At 45.4% G+C, this 21,218-nt stretch overlaps 1 long non-coding RNA gene across 1 annotated transcript; it reads left to right on the top strand.

The window, feature by feature from the left end:
- The first annotated feature begins 5 nt into the window (after nucleotides 1-5).
- Nucleotides 6-15,258, top strand: LOC116589056. The gene is made up of 3 exons (XR_004285160.1): nucleotides 6-628; nucleotides 13,437-13,520; nucleotides 14,410-15,258. It is a non-coding gene; the product is annotated as an uncharacterized LOC116589056 (long non-coding RNA).
- Nucleotides 15,259-21,218: the final 5,960 nt, after the last annotated feature.

Genomic DNA, 21,218 nt, shown 5'->3' with positions numbered 1-21,218 from the left:
CCCGCCCTGCCCCCTCCACGCTCCGCGCCGTCTTGGGGAGGGCGCGCTTGGCCTCGGTGCTCACTCCTCCCCCCTCCCAACCTGGCGGCAGGCTCCGTCTCTTATCTCGCTCCTCTCTCTCCACGGTTTTCCTTGGCCTTTTAATTTCTCTCGACCACTTTCCCTCTCACCTACCCACCCTCTTTCAAACGGAGGGACCACAGAATCACATTTTGCTAGGTTGACTCCCATTTCCAGCAAAACTCGACCACCGATATAACTTTATAAGCTCTTCTCTCTCGTTCCCCTTACAGCACCCCTGCCTCCCATCCCAGAAAACAGCCACCCCCTTCGGAGAGGACCCACCCATTCTTCTCCTCTTCGCTATCCTCCTCCTTCTCCCTCTCTTCCTCCTACCCCCTGTCCCCTCAATCCACCCCCATCCCGTCTCCGTCTCCCACCCCGTCTCCGTTCTCCTCCTCCTCCTGGCTCCTCCTGGGCCGAGTGGTGCTGCCGCTGGTGCTGGGGCTGCCGCCGTCGCCGGGAGCCTCCTTAGCTGCCTTCCCCCGTGCCCGCACTGACACCATCTGTCAACATCATTTAGACATTACAGCCCTCAGCCACACGCCAGGGTGCCAAACGCCCAAAGGTAAAGTGCCAATCCTCTCTCTTTCTGACAGGGCCTGGAAGATCCGCAACAGTTGCTAGTAGAGGGCAAGAAGCCGAGGCGCTGCAAAGCACCCTTCTCCCTGCCCCCTCACCCCCCGCCCCTGCCCCCGCCTCGTGCTGCCAGAGGATCCTGAACAGGTTTGGAACTTCGAGAAGATGGGTATAGATAGAGTAAATTCAACCCAGGTTTAGAATAGGATTCATGTTTGCGTTGGTTTCCACTTCCTTTCAGTTTTCCACTTGATGTTTTGGGAAAAAAAGAAGAAAGGAAGGAAGGAGGAAGGAAGGAAAGAAATGCAGAAAGAAGGCTGACACTGGGCGAGAGAAGTGAGATAGCTGTATTTATATTCAGGCCTGAAGGGCTGTGTAACTCTCCCTAAATTTACCTCCTCAGTCTCATGTTGTCCACCAAAAATGCTGTGCCATCTCCAAGCTGCCTTATGTAGGAGAACACTCCAACACAGTGTAGCTAATTCCTCTCTAAGTAAGAGTGAGGCTGGGAGAGAGGATGTGCCCTCGGGAGGAATCACTTCCAATGAGACCCGACAGTTAGTTATTGGATTACACGTGCAGGGAAATGTAGTCTGACCAGGGACAGGGGCTGGAAGTGGGAGGAGGAGAGCCTGAGGCCTGGGAGCCGGCTGGGCCGCACAAGGGCTGATGCAGGAGGCCCAGAAGGGGAGGTGCTGTAGACCAGAGGACCAAATGGGAGGCTGGGCTGGACACACCTCTCTGTCTACTCTGAAGGGATTGAGGTGCATGTATGTGTGCTGGAGAGCCTGGCAAGGGGGGTAGGATAAGAGAATCTGAGATCGGTCAGGGATCTAGAGAAAGGCCAGCTGCAAAGAACCTTGGATCAGAACCGAAGCAGATTTTGGGAGGAATGGCACTAGCTATCTGTGCCCCTGGAGATACCAAATAGAGTATCTGCTCTTGGCTAAGCATGCTGATGGGGCTGTAGAAGCAGCGGAGAGGGAGGGGTGGGAAGGGGGAAGCTGGGGGCTGGGCTGGGGCTGGCCCCAGACAGTGACCTGAAGTTGAGTGGAAGCAGGCTTTTTCCATCAAACCCTGCCTGGATACCACACACAGAGACCGAGTGTCAGTTTACTGCCCTGAGCCGGGCTCCTTTTCCCTAAGCTCCACAGTAATTAGACAAAGAAAACCTAAATTAGCTGAACAGGCGTCGACAGCTTCCTCCAGAGCACCCCTGGTACCTACATGGGAATGTGTCCGAAAATGGCTTGATTGTAGCCGAGAGTCAGCTAAGAAAACACGGCTAAAATGAACTCAGTTTACCGCTCATTTCCAATAGAAAAAAGAAACAAGTCAGTCTTTTCCGGATGGGATGTTTTGATTGAGTTGGGGGGTGGGTGGGTGTTGCAGTTGCTTCGACTTCTAAGAATTTCTTTCTGAACGACATGGGAGCATATTTTAGAGATGGGTCCCCATTTATTTCAGGTTTTTCCCCTCTAACCCCTCTTTGTCGTTTTACATGGGACAATTTAAATGTAAGTAACTAAATATAGAAATATATATAGTAGGTGCATAAGTCAGTGCTTTGAGTGTCTGAAAAATAATTAAATGCAATAGAAGCTGGTGTCAGGAGGACAGATAATAACTCAAAGGAGCCCCACTGACATAGCCTTCTGTGTGTGTGTGTGTGTGTGTGTGTGTGTGTGTGTATGTTTAGTGGGAATAGAATTGGCCCAGGTGGGAGAATAAGGAAAACGAAGGCAATCCTCTCATTCGAAGGAGGGGATGATAGACAATGGAATTTGGGGAAATTCAGCAAGCAAGTAAATGTAACTGAACCCTCTCTGTCCACACTAGGAATTCAATGTATATTGGATTTCAGGCCCTACAAGGTTTTAGGACCCAGCGACTGAAGAATAAAAAGCACCAACCCTCAAATTTAAGCAGGTTAAAATACCAGGGAGTTTTAGAGGCTCCATTCCCTATCCAATCCAAGTGACCACGGTATTCATTTACCTAAACTCTTCAGACTTGAGAGAAATACCACCTAGAGTTTGCTGAGTGTTCCAGGAGGCTAGACAGTCCTGAAAAGACCATCGGCATTGGAATTACAGTCCCAGCCAGGAGCAGCTTCTGTTGACTCGAAGCTTTTCTCTCTCTCCAGGGGTCTAAATACTACCCTGCACTCCACAAAAATATGGAGGTTAATGACCTTAGTTATCCGAACAGGAAGAGGCTCTTCTCTAAAATTCTTCCTTGCAGACCCCATTTTTGCCATGGAAATTCCCCTAGACCTAAAGTTTGTTCTAGAAATACAAAAGGTCTGCTTTTGTTCCTGATAGATTTCACAAGTACAAGGCTTTCCACTCTTATCGTGTCACAACCACGTGGTCTAAATACAGTTATCTCCCCTTTAGCCATAAGGAAGCAGGGACTCAGAGACATCAGATGACCTGCTGCAAGTCACACCTGGGGAAGTGACAAAGCTGGCCTGTACTGGGAGGCCTGGGATCCCAGTCTAGGGCTGTTTCCAGTACCTTGCATCAAAACGTCTCAACTTTGTTTTAATTACTCATTTATACAGATCTCCTGGGTAAGAATGCATGTCAAATTCTTTATCCCTGGCAATAATATCTGAATTTCTATTTAGAAAAGACAGTTTAAAAGGAAAGTTGTCTCTGATACATAGCCTTGCTTAGGATGGTTCCCTCTCTCGGAAGCCCTTTCTTAAGGTGGTGAGCTCTTCCCGACTGACTTTCATTGCCTTATAAACAACACAAATCTTGATTTATTTTTTCTTACTGGAAGGAAAGGTATGGTTCGTTAAAATAAATATAGATGAGGCCAGGCTGCTCCTCGCTTAACCAGAAATACACAGCGTCGGGTGCAACCGCCCTCTGTCCGTCCCTGGTGCTCTGTCCCTCTTTGGTTGACTGTCTCCGTCTGGGCTGCGGGTTCTTTTCCCGCTCCAAACCTCAAGGCCCCGCCCCTGCTCCAGCGCAGGGGAATGTAAACCTCGGGAAGCTTCGGTTTCTCCGATTTGTTTTGTAATCGGCGTTTTATTCTAGGAAATCTCTTCATTATTGCGGTTTAAATCTTATGTTCTTAGCATACTTCCTCTGCTTCGTGGGTTTTACATGAAATGGCTTAGACTAAACCAGTTACCCACCGGAGAGACGCATCCGCACCGACCCTGTTTACCGCCATCCCAGACCTCTCCTCCTCCAGGCACTTCTCGCTCTGGTTACCCCTCCCTTCTTCCGCCAGCCTGGCTGGCGCAAAGTCTCTTCCCAAATCAGTCTGGAACTGACCACTATATTCACCCCGTGTTTTGGTACAAAATTAACGTATGTAGAAGATTCTACAGCTCCTGGGAGGCCTTTTTAGTTGCTGGAGATGGGCTCCGGTGCTGAGGCCGAGGGAGTGTCTGATTGTTTGAGGAAACCAAGGAAGACCAGAGGCCCCTCTAGAAACTTTAATTTATATAGAAAATCCGCCGCTGAGGAGAGGGGGACTTGGCGAGGAGGGGTAACGGTGGGGATTTTACACCCTTCTCGGCGTCTGCTCTTCTTCTTCCGTCCAGAAACCCCCAGACCTCCGTGTTTGAACACCAGCCACCCAATTGCAAGTGTTTATTTGGATAGACCCCCCCCCCCCCCACGGCTCTCCAAACGCCTGTCCCGGGCAGGGCTCTTTTTATAGCCACCTTCTTGAGATATCGCGGATAGCCCCCTTCTCCTGGGCCTGGCGGTAGGCATGATTGGGTACCTCGCTTGACCTGGTCTGAGGTGCTTGGAGAGGAAGAAAAAAAGGATCCAATCTACCGGAACCCCAGGTGGAGACTGCGCCTCTACCCATTTCTGCCCTTCTCAGATTTCAAGGCCCTGGTGCTCTTCAGTTGGGGACGCGACTTTGGGATGCTCCCTGGAGCAGGGCTCAACTGCCCGCAGGACCTGACCCGGATGCAGGCCTAGTGGTACCAGGCCGGGCATCCTGAGGGCTCCGGTGGACCGTCCTTTTGTATCGTCCACAGCCAGCTGCTTTTATGGGTGGGGCTTGAGAAGAGGGGCTCCGTGGTAGGGATCGCAATTCTCCTAAAAGGCAGCTCTGGTGATTGCAAGGAGGAGAGAAAAGGGGCAGTGCCGGAAAAGACACAGTCCGTGTGTTCCCCAAGGGGGCAGGAATGAGTGGGTTTCCAGTAACGAAGGAAAATTAGAGAAGCTTCTACCGCACATACCCAATCATAGGAGAAAAAAGGCGGAAATAAGTGTGGTTGCTGGTGCCTTGACTCAGCACGTTAATTTTGCATCCATTCGTGCTGCTGGGAGGGAAGCCCCCCTTGAAGAGACAGAAACCGGAGGGACCAGGGCGTGTCTCAGGAGCACAGGCCCTCCTCTGCAGCCCCTTGCCTTGGTCTTGGAAGGCCTCTCGCCCACTGCTTCTGCTTATCTACCCAGGTTCTGGAGGAAGGTGGCTGGGCCTCTTGAGCGTCTGGCAGGGCCGGCGGGAGGGCCGGGCCCACCTGGGAGGCGCCCTTGGCCTAAGAGGGGTTAGCCTTTGGCACTGAACTTAGGAGGGTGCGCGTCCAGGGCAGCTGAACGCATTAGCCGAACGCGCCGGGAGATCGCAAGGCCGTGCCTCGAACTCCCACCGACGGAGGAACTAGGTTGGTCCGCTAGGGGTATGCGGGCCGGGAGGCACCCTGGAGGTTCCAACCCAGCCGTAGTTGGGTTTTCTTCACTTGTCTGATTCGTCTCCTCTCCCCATGCGCTCCCCCGCCCCCCAAATAAATAAATAAATATCTCTGAGGGCAGCGAACTCCGCAGGGCGCCGGGCCCTGCGCGCCGCGCCGCGATGGATGAACTTCCTGGAGCATCAAAACTCCCCTCTTGTCCTCCCTGCTGAGCTCAGGATATGGTGCGCGCTTGCTTCTCTTCAGAAAAGGAAACGTAGCTCTTCCAAAAATATAAATCAGCGCTGACGTCCAAATATTTCTTTTGTCCTCCAGCATCCTCTGTGGGGATAAATAAAACGTGCTCGGCGCCCAGAGCCCGACTCGGGACCTCGGGCGCCCAGACGCCGCCTTGGAGAAGCTGCGTTTTGGGAGTCTTCCTTCTCATCCATCCCCCATTACTCTCCTCTCTGCCCCTCCTCCAGTCTGGCAGTCGATCCCTGTTTTGGGATGCGGCCTGACTGCTGGTAGCAGGAGAAGGGCAGCTCTGGGCGGCAGAGGGCAAAGGCCCGCGAGGCCGTCAGGAGGGGGAAGTGAGGGCTCACCAGGGCTAGGACAGAAAAGGAGACTGGGAAAGCCCCAAGACCATGGATCTTTGGAAACTGAGGCCACCCATCCTAGACGAGGCCCAAAAGCTGTCCTTCCAAGCTGGCCTTGCTTTGGAGATTTTGAGTCTTTCCAAGAAGCGTGCAGCTTAGGGGTTCCCCATAGGTGTTCCCAACCCCAGGGCAGCCTCCTCTTAGAGAAGAGCCCAGAGGAGTCCATGTATGTGGGCCTACATCTCTGAAAGCTGCTGCCCATGAGAAAGAAGGGGGCTTTTCAGTGTTAGAGGCTGTGGCCTGTCCTTGTCTTGGTCTGTGAAACCTAAGGGATGGCTTGAGTCCCATCATCCTCTCCATTCCTCCTCCCCATCTCCCTTCTCCAATTTGGGAGAAGTGGGTTGATTTTCGGTTGGGGCTTTGGAAGAAAGTCTATAGCAGAATGCCCCTAAAGCATCAGGATGGTCTGCTGGTGGCTTTGGCGCCTCCACTTCCCTTTCTGCTCCCCTGATAACCTGGTGTTAGGAGCCCACGAGCCCTTTTTCTGTCACCACTCCCTACCCCCAATGAATCATCCTGTCGCATCCACGCGGTGAAGCATAAAAGGCTCCCTAGGCTGAGGGTATCCAGGCAAAGAGACATCTTCACCTGCCTTATCCTCTTCACATTCCCCCATGCCCTTCCCCCTTGGCCTCAAGTGTTCCTTTCCAGGCCTGGTTCTTCCAGGCTGCGTGGTGGGGGGCTGTTCTCCAGCCACCCCTTCCTCTCTCCAGGGGGGTCTTTATTGATGAGCTGCCTCAAAAACCCCAGCCCAATATGTCCCAGAAGGGTTTAGACAATCCATCACCCACCACTTCAAGAATGCTTCCTCCCTTTCAAACACAATCCTCGAACACCAGGCGGGCTGCGGTGGGGAGGGGCGCGCACTTGAAAAGAAAGCAGCTATATAATCAACGTCAAACCATCCCGCAACCTTTCGGAAACAGGGACTGCGGCCAAAAATCTCTCCAAATGATTTAGGCGGCCCTCCTCGCCCTCTCCTCCGCCCTCCACTTTGACTCTCCCCTGCGCCTGCAGTCGCGCGGCCAGCGCGGCAAACGCACATCCCTGCTCTGCACTGAAGGTCAACGCTAAAAGCTTCTCCGTGGGCGTAGGTTGCATTTTAGGAGAAAGCGTTTCTCCTCTTGGGGTTCAAGGAGAACATGCTTTCGGGGTCTGGTCATAGTGTCCTTGTTGGTGGAAAGGGCTAAACTGGGAAGGCTGGACATGAAGCTGTGGATTCGTCAAATGATGTCTCCTTCCCTCCCTCCGAAAATCCTCAGATTTTGCGGTGTTGTGGGCTGCGCCTTCCCTTTTCCTTGGTTGTCGGCTCCGGAGAAGCAGGGATTCTTTTCGTTTCCTCTGGGTGGCGCCAGGCTCTCGGGAATCGGGGTCGACGGGACTGCCCAACGCGCCTCCAACCGAGCGGCTCCCTCTGCTTCACCTGTCCGAGGCTCCTGACTCCGCCGTCCGGGGTCCCCGCAGCCTCGCGGTCCGGACCCCAGATTACTTAAAAAATGATCGTTTACCTCGTACTAGGTTGGCCACGTTAGGGCACATTCTGCTTTTGCTACCCCCTCACACCGTTAACATTTAGAGAAGAAAATAAGTCACAAACTTGATACTCCTTTATTGAAGCGCGCTCTTTCCGTTGCAAACATGCTTCTGCCATGCTGAAGAAACTCAGGGTTCAGTTCAGTTATTTTGGTTTCTCTAAGCAAGGGGCAGAGGGCTGTGTCTTCATTTGTAAGGTACACATCCGGACTCCTGGAGCTTTCCTGAGGTCTGGTGGAAAACAGACCACAGAGCGTCTGGCGGAGTCAGTTCCAGTCGGCTCTGCAGCCGGGTGTTTTGGAGAAGGCGCTTTCTTCTGCATCAGCGTTCTCATCCGCGAAGAGGCTCCCAGACCACTTGTTGTCTTCTGGGTCTACAGTGAGAGGGATAAATTTTTTTCTTTTTATTATTTCTCATCCTTTTGACTAGAAGAAGCCAGGCGGCTTCTTAATGCTGGTGAAAGTTTGTAAGGTAAAGGGAACGTTGGAGGTCCTTTTGGGGAAGGCTAAATAGGAAGGGCAGATGATAAGTAGACTAGGAGTGGACCTGGGATTCCAGAAGGCCAAAGGCACTAGGTTTGGAACTCGAGAACAAGATGTCAACCATTGGCCTTCCTCTGTGTCATGAAAAGAACTGAGTTTTTGTGTTTTAGGAAGTATGGCATTCTTCACTGCAACTGACTTTCATTTAAAAAACTCTAAATATTAGATTTACTGAGGTGTAATTTCTATACAATAAAGCACACCCATTTATATGAAAAGGTTGAGCTTTTATTTTTCTTTTTAAATTTTTATTATGAAAAATTTCATAGTACAGGAAAGAAGAGAGGATATATAATAAGGCTTCCTTTCAATACCCCTCACCTAGATTTAACAATTATTAAGATTTGCTCGATTTGCTCCATTTTTCTTTTCTCTTTCTATTTTCATTTCTTGCTCAAATATTTTAGGACAAATCCAGATGTCATGTTTTAAAAGTGCAACTTACTACTTCTTAACACACCCACCAGTTGTAGCTCTCTCATACCTAAAGTTATATTTTGGTGCAGACAAGCACACTTCTTGGGGAAGTTGGAAATAGGGCTGGGACATTGTTCTGGAGGAGTATTCTACAAATAGGACTCTCCATCCTGCTACTCGGTCCTCCCAACTGACTTCCAGCCTCAAATATCTTGGCTTTCTCCTGGCTGCTGGAACTGTCAAGAAGTTGACAAACTTTCCCTCCCCAAACTTTTCCTCCCACACCCTCACGGGGGCTGGGTGGGTGTTTTAGCAGTAAGCTGTGAAAAGGGGTTCAGTCGTTTGTTCTGTGGCTAGAGTTAACCCCACACTGTCTTCATAAATGCATATCAGATCACTATATAAAATTCATTTTATTGCAAGAGCATATGTGACCATTGCATATATCTATCCCGATGCATATGTGTGTATGTTTATCCATGTGGACTATATAGTAGTTTCTGAATCATTAACCCAGATAGTGGCTAGCCAGGAAATAATTTTTCATACTATTTGGAAGTTCTTGTGAGAAGATTTTGGATTAGGCTGGAGGAGAAAAGAGGTCCTGGGGGATAGACCAGTAGGCTCTACCAGTTGTATCCCCAAACCCCAGTTCACACCAGGACTTTTTGTGTATTTCAGAAATATGTGTTACTGATTTGTCTTATTTTTCCCCTCCCCCAGTAATACAGGTTACCTTTGTTCTTAGCATTTCCCTCACCCTCAGGGCAACCTTGAGCAGATGAATAGTGATGTGGTGATCTAAGTAGCCTCAAATTTTGTTTGACAATTGCACCTGCTCCTGATGACCTCGAGTATGTCTCTGTGCTTCAATTCCTACTTTTTCCCGGTAAAGAGGTAATAAAAATTTAAAAATAATTCTCCTCCTGCAGTGATTATAGAGATGAAATGAAAATTGTATAAGTATTAACATTTTTACATATACACATTTATGTTGTTATTTTTGGCCCAATCCAACAAAATTGCTGTTTAGTTTTGAGGTACTTCTGTAAATTTTATGCGTACTTGGGATCTTTCCTTCCTTGGGCGATCTCTTAAATGCTTGTTTGGTTTTGTCCCTAATAAGGAAATGATGGTGGGTCCATAATCTACAAGTTTAAGTCAGCCTCTGCGGGCTGGGGTCTCTGGCCTCCGGGTATGCTTAGGCTGTGGGTGGCGCTGCGTGGCTCCACGGTGAAGGGCAAATACTCAGGGTGGGGTCGGGGACGGGGGTAGGGGGACTTTTCCCTTGGACTGGATCACGCGGCCGTTGGAGGAATGTCTTTCGTAGCATCGGGGCTGGTCCCGCGCCCTCTCAGTGCAGTGGGTCAATGCTTGGTGGCCCGAGCAGGCACGTGACCAGGGCGCGGTGAATGTGTGTGTGTGTGTGTGTGTGTGTGGGTGGGTGTGCGCGCGCGCGTGTGTAGTTGAGTTCTGTCAGAGGACTTCACTGGAGTAGGGTAGAGAGTCCCTTGTCTGAGTGCCGTGCGGAATCTCCGGCCTGATAATGTTAGGTACGCGGGCAGGGGCCCGAGTATGTGGGACTTAGGGGGACTCACTGGGGGTCCAGTCACCTACAGCTGATTGGCATTAGAGGTTTTCGAGATCCCCAGGGAAAAGCGTGAAAGCGCGGAAGAAAAACTTGCCTGCGCGCTGCGGCTGGAGCTCAAGGGCTTCTCGCAGATTCCTCGCGGTCATGTGCCGCCAGCGAAGCAACCAGTGGCATTTGCTTGTTTTAGGCAGATATTTCCACGTTTTCCCCCCATTTCCCGTTTGCGACAGGCGCAGGCTCTGCACCGTCTTGTGGGAGGTGGAGTGGCAGAGAAAAAACCCTCGCGGTCCACATAACCGCGCCAGAAACAGAAGTGTGGGATACGAAAGGGCCACCGCTTGACACCCCTATTCTTTCCACCCCACTGGGCTCACAAAGCTCTGATTCTGAAAAGGTAACCTGCAATTTGAAATACTGAGGTCGTAAATGCTTTCATTCCGTTTAATATTTTTGTGTATATCTCCTCGTCCATACACCTTGCACATGCGAGCTAACCTGACCTTGAGCGTTACTTTATTGATCCGGACTTCAGTTTTGTCATTTCTTTCCTTTTCTTTCTAACCTTCTTTTCTTTTTCTCTTCCTTTCCTTTCTTTTTTTAAGATTTTATTTATTCATTCCTGAGAGACAGAGAGAGAGGCAAAGTGAGAGGCAGGCTCCCAGCGTGAGCCCAAAGCTGGGTCCCATCCCAGGACCCCGGGATCGTGACCTGAGCCCAAGGCAGAAGCCCAACTATCTGAGCCACTCAGGCGCCCAATTCTGTCATTCTGCAGTTGGGATTATAATAACAGCTGACCCACAGAGTTGCTAGGACTAAACGAAATAATACAAGTCAAGCCTGTAGAGCAGCGTGCAGCACGTGGGAAGCGCTCCACCAACAATGGCCCAGAAACCGCGTAGATTCCTCTGACCTGGAATCCCTTTCTCCAGCGCAGCCCTAGAGTTTTCTCCGGGGTGACTTTTGGTGGTGGTGCGGGGGGCCTAAGGCGAATTGGGCCCCTCCGTCTGTCCCAGCCTCAACGAAACTCTTGGGCTTTGTTTTACTTTGGGATTCGATTAAGAATTTAGAGTTAAAAACGGAGCTGGGAGAAAGTACGGAAAGGCCCTGATGGGAAGCTGGGGCCGAAGGCTCAACCCCCGAACAGCTACGCGCCCAGGGGGAGAGGCTTCTGAGAACAGCCTGGGCTAATGCGCGTTGGGACGGGTCCAGCTCTGCGAGAAGGGAACTGGCGAGCTCTGGTGACTGGCGTCCGGCTTTGTTTGGGGCTACTTCTCCGTGCCTCGGCCGCGCCACTCGGTTCGCTCAATGCGGTCAGACTGCTTGCGGGCGGGGGTACTAACTCCCTAGGGTGGCGGTGCGCTACTGTGACCCCAAAGAGGAAGGGTGCCCATCCTGGGCAGAATGGAACGGAAACGCGGGGCACAGAGGGCGACAAGTTCAGAAGCTGGGGGTGGAAAGCGGAGAGGTCATTTTCATTTTAGTGCCTCGACGTTTCCCCTGTGTGATCGTTGGTCAGGTTCGTCTCCGTCTACGACCTATCTCCAAATACTACTTGGAAAAAGGCAGACAATAAACAGCCCTCTGCTGTCGGGCCTTTGCTTGAGATCGGCCCGGGCTTCTCTGGGACCCTGAGTAAAAAAGGGCGGATTGGCTGCGCCCAGTGCGAAAACGTCCCCCCCAGCGGCCGCAGGATAGCAGGCGCAAAACGTCAGGCGGGGCGGCAGGTCTGAGCCACTGCGGCTTGGAAGGCGTTCTGCCTGCCCTGGAGGGGGAGGGTGAGAGGGGAAGTGACCTCTTGAACCTCATCAAATGCAAATCCTATAAGAAATTTTTTAAGGAAAGAAAAGCGGAAGGACAGGGAAATGGAGAAACGCGGAGTCCACCTGAGGCTTGAATGGCCTTTTTAGAATTCCAAGCCCCTGGGGTTTGCAGACTTCTCTGCGGTAGACCAACGATTGGTAATGAACTTCGGATTTTCCCCCAGGAGGGTGAAGCTACCAGTTGACTTCCTCCAATATGCATATTTTACATATATAAACACCTTAGCAGTTTAATAGCCATTTAAACAAATCATTCACATAAATTTTTAGTCTTTAAACGATCTGGCACAAAAAATGGTTTTTCTTTATTCTGGTTCTTTTTCTTCCTTCTTTTCATTACTGTTCTTTGCAGCTAAGGTTTCATGTCCAGGTTGGTGGCCAAAGTGTTTTTTTCATGTAATTTTGCTGTCTGTTTAATTGTAACGATCCACATGACTTTCCCTATCAACATGGATCTAGGATAGATTCAGAATTTTATTTTTCCAACTGGAGGTATAATATAGTTTTGGAAAAAAGCAAATGTCATTTTTGTTTGGCTCTTGTTGGTTGTTAGCTAGGTCATGATGTTGCTAGTGGAGTGTTCCCCGGCACCAAGCCTAATGAGAGACTCAGCTGTGACTAGTTCTTGGCTTTAAAAAAGACTGACCTACTTGATGAGTCAGTTACTCACCTATTTACTCTTCAAGTCTCTGGAGTTAAAATGCTAAGAATTTGAAAAACTGTGAGTTTTCATTTGTCAACTTTTCATCCAGAAAAAAAAAAAAAAAAAAAAAGGAGGGACTCAAAGGTTTTTTCTTCCCCTATCGAAGGAAATGCTGTTTGAAGACAGGAAAATGTAAACTAAACCTCCAGGACCCATGCCATGAAACAAAATGGGTGTGGAGAATTGAACAGGCCAACAGGGCAGACAGGATTTTGGGAAGAAGCCTGGGAGAGGCAGGGACAATTAGGTCTTTTACACAGTATGCTGTTCTTGAATAAGGGGATGGCATGCATTTGGGAATCTGTGCTGGTGACAGAGTAAGGGCAAACTAAAGAGAGCTGGGAGTGACAGATTGTTGTAGGGAGCACTTTCCATCTGGAAAAGTAGGTTTGAGTATCTCTTGTTGCTTTGTGGTGTAGATGGAGGGTGTATGTTGGCCTCAGGCTGAGGGAATTGGCCCTGCTGAGCTCAGCAAAAACGGATGTTAATAAACTTGTTTGGTGGGTTCTACCTATGAACATTTCTGCAGTTGGAGGGCTCTCAGAGAAGATCTGAGCCTGAAGTCCTTTCCATTTGTAAATCAGTTGCAAAGAATGTAGTTGAATTGGTGGGCATTTTATGAGCATAGAGATTTAACAAAAGGGAGAAGAATGTAGATGCATATAGCAGGTTAAGTATGATGAGAATTTGTGTGTGTGTGTGTGTGTGTGTGTGTGTGTATGTGTGTGGTTTTTTCGCTTTTCATTTTCTAACATCATGGTTTATACGTAAATCCATAGTAGTGTGAGAATAAGATATAATTTACATATGTGAGAATAATACATAATTTCAGGTGCCTTGAATTCATTTTAATGTATCCCTTTTCCCTTTCTTACTAGGAAATTGTTTCAAGATCAAGATTTGATTGATGTCTGGGACTTTAGATATTTCTACAAAGTGAAGATCAGTGTTGTGTAGTAGAAGTAATACCCCTTAAAAATATTTTTCCTGGGCTATATTACTTACGCTTTTCCTTTATTTTTCATCTCCTTTTCTTATATAATGACTTAGTGTAATTTACTTTCATACTTTGAGTTAAAAGTGGAATTTTAGTGGTTGAGAGTGGAAGAAATCATTTTAGTCAAATAATGCAGAGAAGTGCATTTGCATCATTAAAGTTACCTTCATGTAATCTGCTTCTAAGGGCGGTAATGCTATTTTAAGAAAATGATTAATCTTTGAAAATCTAAATGATTTAAAAATATTCTAAGTTTCACTTTTAGTTTTGGGTGATAACTTACATTGTATTTACTTGTGACTTACCTAGTCTTTTTTAGAGAACTCCAATAACTTAGTGAAAGTCTGTTAACCTTCCCATGAATCCTCTAAAGAGAGGTAAACATATCTTTACTCTTTGAAACTATGACAGTGGAGTCATTAGAAGAATAAAATAAGCCCGGAGGACAATACAATTTAACACTTTCATTAATAACTGGGAGTTTCAAAAGAAAGCAGGGCATCAGAGAATAGGAAAAAAATATATTTAAAAAATGCTTGCTATATCTAGATAATTTTCTAGAGATATGTTTCTTTGGTTTACCTGGCATCTTTTCTTCCTTCTATTGGTAGCAACTTCTCTGTATCCTTAAGAACTTCTTGCTTCCACTCACTGTTGTGCTGGTGCAGTCACAGAGTTATGACACTCCCAGACTTGGGATGGTTACGCAACCTATGCCAGTCTATATCGCACAACTTTTGGCCATTGTGCTTGGCCAAGCATAGGCATGGGCTCAACCTCAGTTACTTTACAATCTTCTGGGATAATATCTTAAAGATAATAAGAGAGGCTTACTCTTTTCTCTCCTGGATCAGGAACCATAAGGAAACATCCATGGAACTTCTTGTGGCCATCTTGTCACTTCCTTGGCTCCTTGGTAGAAGCCCACTTACAAGAGAAAAGAACCAACCCCAGAAGGAAGCAAAAGAGATAAGAGTATGGGGTGACAACACTGTTGGAGGCTGGGAATGGCCCAGGCCCTGGGATTTTCTTTTGATCAGCCAATTCCTCTCTTCTACAAACTATTTACAAGTGCTATTCTGTACTAGGCACTGTACTAGGTGCTGGGGAAACATTCAGGGAAAGACAGTCAAAGTCTCTTCTTTCAAAACTGAAAGAGGGAGGAGGAGACAGACAACAAACAAGTATACAAAACCTCCTTCAGATAAAGGAAAATGGTATGAAGGCAGACCATTAATAAGTTAGTAGATAAATGAGAAACTTTCTGATGGTAATGTAAAGGGGGGAAAATAATTTTCCCTTTACTCTTCTGAGTTCTATGGCTGAGACCACCCCCCTCCCTATAATAAAAAATAGATTGACAAAAGAAAAAACAATAACAACAAAAAAAATCTATGATTCCTTAATACATGGGAGAGACCTAGGAAAACTGAGTAACTCCCTGAAATGGCCCCAACCATCACCTTAACTATCATCTAAAACTAAAGGGAAAAAAAAAAAAGATTTTGGGGTGGGGGCTAGAGCCAATTGTGGGAGGTCACCAGGGCAAACAGAGTAAACAAGGATAAGTTTGTTATGCAGATTTAAATAGGTGCTAAGAGTTTCTTGTGATTTAGGTTATCCTTCTCTTCCTGATACAGAAAAGGAGATACCTACAAATGGAGATTTCCCTTATAAAATTAAATGTCCTCAGTTTTCAGAGCTTCTCCTGAGTTTGTTGTTTCTTTTCTCTTCTTCTTCTTCTTCTTTTTTTTTTTTTTTTAAAGATTATTTATTTGAGAGAGAGAGAGAGAGAAAGCAGGAGAGAAGTGGGGCATAGGTAGAGGGAGAGAGAATCTCAAGCAGACTTTGCTCTGAGCACGGAGCCCAGTTTGGGGCTCGATTTCGCAACGCTGAGATCAGACCTAAGCTGAAACCAAGAGTTGGAGGCTATAAGTGACTGTGCCACCCAGGTGCCCTGTGTCTGCTGTTTCTTAAAAATAATTGGGTCAATATAATCCTTATGTCGAAGTGGCATATTTTGGGGTGGTGTATTCTGTTCCTCTTCAGTAATACATGATGATAAAAGAGAGGTGCAGTGGAGAAATGGATGTTGGGTGGTCGTTCAGAAAAGTCCTTCTTGAGGTGACATTGGTCTGAGATTTATGACTGAGAGTAGTCAGCTGTAGGAAGATCTTGGAAGACCAAGTAGAAGATATAATGGCACAAAGGAATGATCTTGGGACACTTAATGGATTTCAAGAGGAGTTGGGTGCCTGAACTGACATTCTTTACTCTAGGTGCCAGATGTTCAGAATGAGAGAGACAGCGCTAACAAATAGTGATCAGGTTTGATACCTGGGCTCTTCTTTTTGTAAGTATTCATCCCTGCAATAACTACCATTCTGTTAATGGTCAGATGACATTGACACAGACATTTTACAATACAGCACAAAAACAACCACCTGACTTTCTTTAGTTTATTTTAGTGGCAGATGATTATAGGTATGCTGATTGTTCTCATTTTAGTCACAGAATCACATGAACCCTAATAACCTGTGTAGGCACTGAAGTCTGACTTCAGGATTAGAATAGGTAAATGATAGATTGGAGGAAACTATTCATATGATATTGGTCATGCATGCAGATCTGGAACTGAGAATGCTAGAGGAGGACCTGAGTAGGTTCAAGAGGAGTTGTACCTTGATTAAAAGGATGAAGGATAACACCCATGATAAAAAGATGACACACGGTTGGGGGCTTTGGTTTAAAAAAAGCGAAGGAGAGATTTTACTTGTGGTCTTCAGGTGAAAGATCCTAGGGTTGCTGGGGGGAGGGGGTTTGGGAGAAGGGGGTGGGATTATGGACATTGGGGAGGGTATGTGCTTTGGTGAGTGCTGTGAAGTGTGTAAACCTGGTGATTCACAGACCTGTACCCCTGGGGATAAAAATATATGTTTATAAAAAATAAAAAATTAAAAAAAAAATCAAAAGTGGTTGTTGAGTTTTTAATCTAGAGTGAAAGGGAACCAAGAATGTTATCTGTTAGGATGGTTCAGGCTGCAAGGAACGGAAAGCCTTTCTAATACACTAATTGAATTATCTCATGTAACTGGAGATGTTGGTATAGGGAGCATTTGGGAGTTGTGCTAGTCATATCAGCTCAGTGATCTGTTTTTTTTTTCTACTCTGCTGGCCACAGAATCCATCCACTTCATTCTAACTTGTTTATGCTCTGGTTGCAAGATAGCATCAGCTAGCACTGTGGGCTTTGTGGTGTGCATTCAGAAGGGTATTTATAGGGAAAAAAGCTCTTCTCTTCCCACAGAGAAATTAAAGTATTCTTCTCTTCATCTTTTTAGGGCCAATTTAGGGCCCATGCATCTCTCTGGATCAGTAACAGTCTCCAGCAGAATGTCATTCACAGATCATGTAAGTCAGTCATAGGCAAGTACCATGGGGTTGATTTGGACTACTCAGGCTACCTCTTTGGAGCTCTTTTCCCCCAAATTACATGATCTCGTGGATCTCACATGTGTCATGGGGTTAAGAAATGAAATCTGGGTTCTTTATGAAAGAAGGAGGGGGAAATGCATATAGAATAGAAAGTATACATGAAACATTTAGGCTGAGTATAAGGAAGAATAATGTAGATAATTTTGAATTTTAGGAAAATGTACCATGAAAAGACACGAAATCTCTTCAAAATTATAGGATTCTATTTGTCTGAAATTATCTCTCTGATCCTATCTGAATGTGGGGACAAAGTGGGGTAGGAGCAAAGGAGAGTGCTTCCTAAAATTTCCACTTTAGAGTTAATTGAGATGCTGCTTGACACAGATTTGAGGGTCTCACCTCAGAGGTTTGGATGTAGTATTTTAGAATGAGGTCTATAGCACTCTATTTTTAAAGAGTGATTCATATGAATGTAGTGTGGTCTGTCAGCTGAGCTCCATTTGGAAACCACTGTTAATGAATACAAAAGAGAAAAAATTTTAAAGCACATAAGGAGCATTCACAAAAATTGACTGTGTTCTAGGCCACAAAGGAAGTCTCAATAAATTCCAAAGAATTAGTATCCTATGAGCCATATTCACTCACAGCAATACAATGAATTTAGGTGTTTATAACAAGGACATAAAAAGGATAATCTAAAAAAACATGTTCGGGAGTATATTTTTTAAAGTATGAAATAACGATTGAATTAAAAAGCTTATCAGAAGGAAATCATGAAATGCCGATAGCTGATGACAGAGAAAGAACTCTACCCCAAAGTACAGATAAAGCATTATACACAAACAATGAATCAAGGAAGCTACATCAAAAACTAATGAAGTACTGTGTGGTGACTAACATAATTATAATATAAATAGCATTGCCTAAAGGGAAATTTATAGCTTCAAAATCAATTATCAGAAATTAAAAAAGACTGAGAGCAAGAAAGCCAATGATTCAACTCAAGAAGCTAGAATTAGAGTAGCAAGACAATCCAAAGAAACAATGCTTTAGTCTGAATTCTTACATAAAAACTACAAAGTCCTTACTGGCTAGATTCAGCAGAAAATACACTTATTAAAAGATATTTAAGGACTCTGATTTGGGAGGGCTGAAGAGTCAATTTTGCTGCATCACTAGAACAAAATGAAACCCCATCACAAAATAGCCATGCAAAGACCCTTCTCTACTGACCACCACTACTGGACACCATTAATACCTGCTGTGGGACTTCAGGATCTCCTTGACTAATTAATGCTTCTGGGGCCTCCCTGGCCAGAAAGGATTTTTTTTTTTTAATAAACATATAATATATTTTTATCCCTAGGGGTACATGTCTGTGAATCACCAGGTTTACACACTTCACAGCACTCACCATAGCACATACCCTCCCCAATGTCCATAACCCTACCCTCCTTCTCCCAACCCCCCTACACCCCAGAAAGGAATTTCTGCATTCCATGTGTGGCACCTGGTTTCTTGTGTTACTCTCTTTTAAACCCAAGTCTTACATGAGTGAGTCTGATTGACAGAGTCTAATTCTCAGGTATGAAGCCCAGCTAAGGGAAGCTGGGAAGGTGAGTTTCTGGCTTGCATCTTGAGACATAGGACTCATTGAGTAGGAAACACACAAATGGGTTTGAGCTGGTACATGGCAAATACCTTCTGCACTCAAGAAGGAAGGAAATCATAAAAATAATGGCAGAAACCAATGAAATGAATGACCTCCCTCTGCAATAGTGAGATCATTTACAGACCCAAAAGATGCTTCTTTGAAAATAGTAAGAAAGGGGTGCCTGGGTGGCTCATGTCATGATCTCAGGGTCCTGGGATGGAGTTCAGCAGGGAGTCTGCTCCTCCTTCTCCCTCTAGCCCTCCCTCTGCTCATGTGCTCAAGCTTTCTCTCTCTCACACAACTAAATTAAAAAAAAAACAACAACACAAAAAAACAATGAGAGAGACACAGCTCTGATGAAACTTAGAAAAACGTTGTTATACACACATACTCTCTCCCTGTCTTTTTCCCCTCACTTGTGACACACATGCACACACAGACATACACGCACACAGCCCACACACAAGGAAACAGCTGAAGCAAAGGGTTATAATTTATAAACTTATAATTCTTTACTAACTCAAGATGCAGAGTCCTGAGAGACAATGATTGTAAGAGTCTGGCTGAGATGGCTGTCCCTGGGCTGCCTGGGAGAAGAGAGGTCCTGACCCTCTGATGTCTGGATTGGCAGGCAGCCTCCCTATAAGACTACACACAATAGGAAATATCCCAAAGGGCAACCAGCAAATGACAAATATCTAGGACTTGCAATGTGACTTATTTTGTTAGTAACCTATTGATAGACTTTTGTACTTTTTCCAAAATTTCATTATTATAAGAAAGCTTCAACAAATATCTTTGTCATAATTTTTCTCTTGGAAGTGAAATTACTAGACAAAAAGATATGAATAATTTTAAGGCCCTTGATTAAGCTGCCAAGTTACTTTCTTTAATGGTTGTAACTATTTATAGCCTCACCTGCTGTGATAGGAGAAGGTCCATCTCACTGCATCTTTGCCACCTTTGATTAGTCCATAACAGAGGTGATATCTCATAGTTGTTTTACTTAGGATTTTAGATAAACAATTTTACATATATTGTTTAAATTAATAAGAACTGTATTTTGCAATGTAGACATCATTATCTGCCTTTTATAGATGAGTTCAAGCTCAAGAAAGAAGAAAGAATCTCACCTCAACCCCCCAGTTAGTCAGTAGAGGATGTAGGATTCAACCCTGTTTTTTTCTTTTTGACTCTAAAGCTTTTATTTATTTTTTTTAAATCTCTACTCCCAGCGTAGGGCTTGAGCTCTTCACCCCAAGATCAAGAGTCACATGTTCTTCTGACTCAGCCAGCCAAGTTCTTCTAAAGCCTTTATTCTTATTACTTCCCTTCAGAGAAGATTGATATATTTGACTAGCTATATAAATTAAAATGTTTGAGGATAAGAAAAAATATAGTCAGAGTTTCCCAAAGAGTGTTCCAAGGAACACAAGATTTCTCAAATTCTTTGAGTGAAAAACGATGCTTAAAACTTTGGGAAATGCTGAATAATATGTCCCTTCTTGGACACTCAGAGAAAATGTCAGGATATTTCTGACTTTGAGAAGTCTTACAGCAAAGAAACTGTTTAAGTCTGTTCAACATTTCAGAAAAATAGTGTTCCAAAGAAACATGTTTTGGAAATGTTACCAAACTTTGTACCTCTCATTACTGTGTCATGTTTTATTGCACCAGCCAGAACATCTAGATAATGGTAAATGATATTGGTGATAGTGGGCATTTTATTTTCCCCTGATTTAATGAAAATGTCTCTAATATTTAAACACTAAGTATGATGTTGGCCATGAATTCAGATAGAGGAATTACTATCTTTATAAGAATGCTTACTTTCTTATTTTCTGACTTAAAGAATCAGAAATGTTATTACTCTTCCCCACCCCATGTTTTATGTTTTTAATGTCACATTTTACATAGTTTTACATTGTGTATCTCTCTCTTTTTTTAAAATATTTTATTTATTTATTTGAGAGAGAGAGAGAGGGAGAGCACGAATGGAAGGAGGAGGAGGAGAGAGAGGAAGAAGCTGACTCCCTGCTGAGCAGGGAGCCCAGTGCTGGGCTCCATCCCAGGATCCTGAGATCACGACCTGAGCCAAAGACCTATGCTTAATCTACTGAGCCACCCAGGTGCCCCTATCTTGTGTATCTCTTAACTAATTATCATGTAAGTGAAGGGACATTCCATGTGAAATGTAAATGTGAAAGTGAAAAAGGTATTTCATGCTAATGGAAATGAAAAGGAAGCTGGAGTAGCTATGCTTACAGTAGACAAAATAGAGTTTAAAACAAATACAATAATAGTAGACAAAGAAATGATTACATAAGTGATAAAGGGGTCAATTCAGCAAGAAGGTATAACGTTTGTATGTATTTATGCACCCAACCTAGGAGCATCTAAATATGTAAAGCAGATATTGACAAAACTAAACGGAGAATTAGATAGCAATACAATTATTGTCAGGGACTTTAATAAACCCTTACACCAATGAGTAGATAATCCAGACAGAAAATAAATATGGAAACATCAGCCTTAAATTACACATTAGACCAGATGGACTTAACATAGTTATAG

Source organism: Mustela erminea, chromosome 4 (genome assembly GCF_009829155.1).
Source record: "Mustela erminea isolate mMusErm1 chromosome 4, mMusErm1.Pri, whole genome shotgun sequence".
NCBI classification, from domain to species: domain Eukaryota; kingdom Metazoa; phylum Chordata; class Mammalia; order Carnivora; family Mustelidae; genus Mustela; species Mustela erminea.
This window is presented reverse-complemented; position numbering and strand designations above follow the sequence as displayed.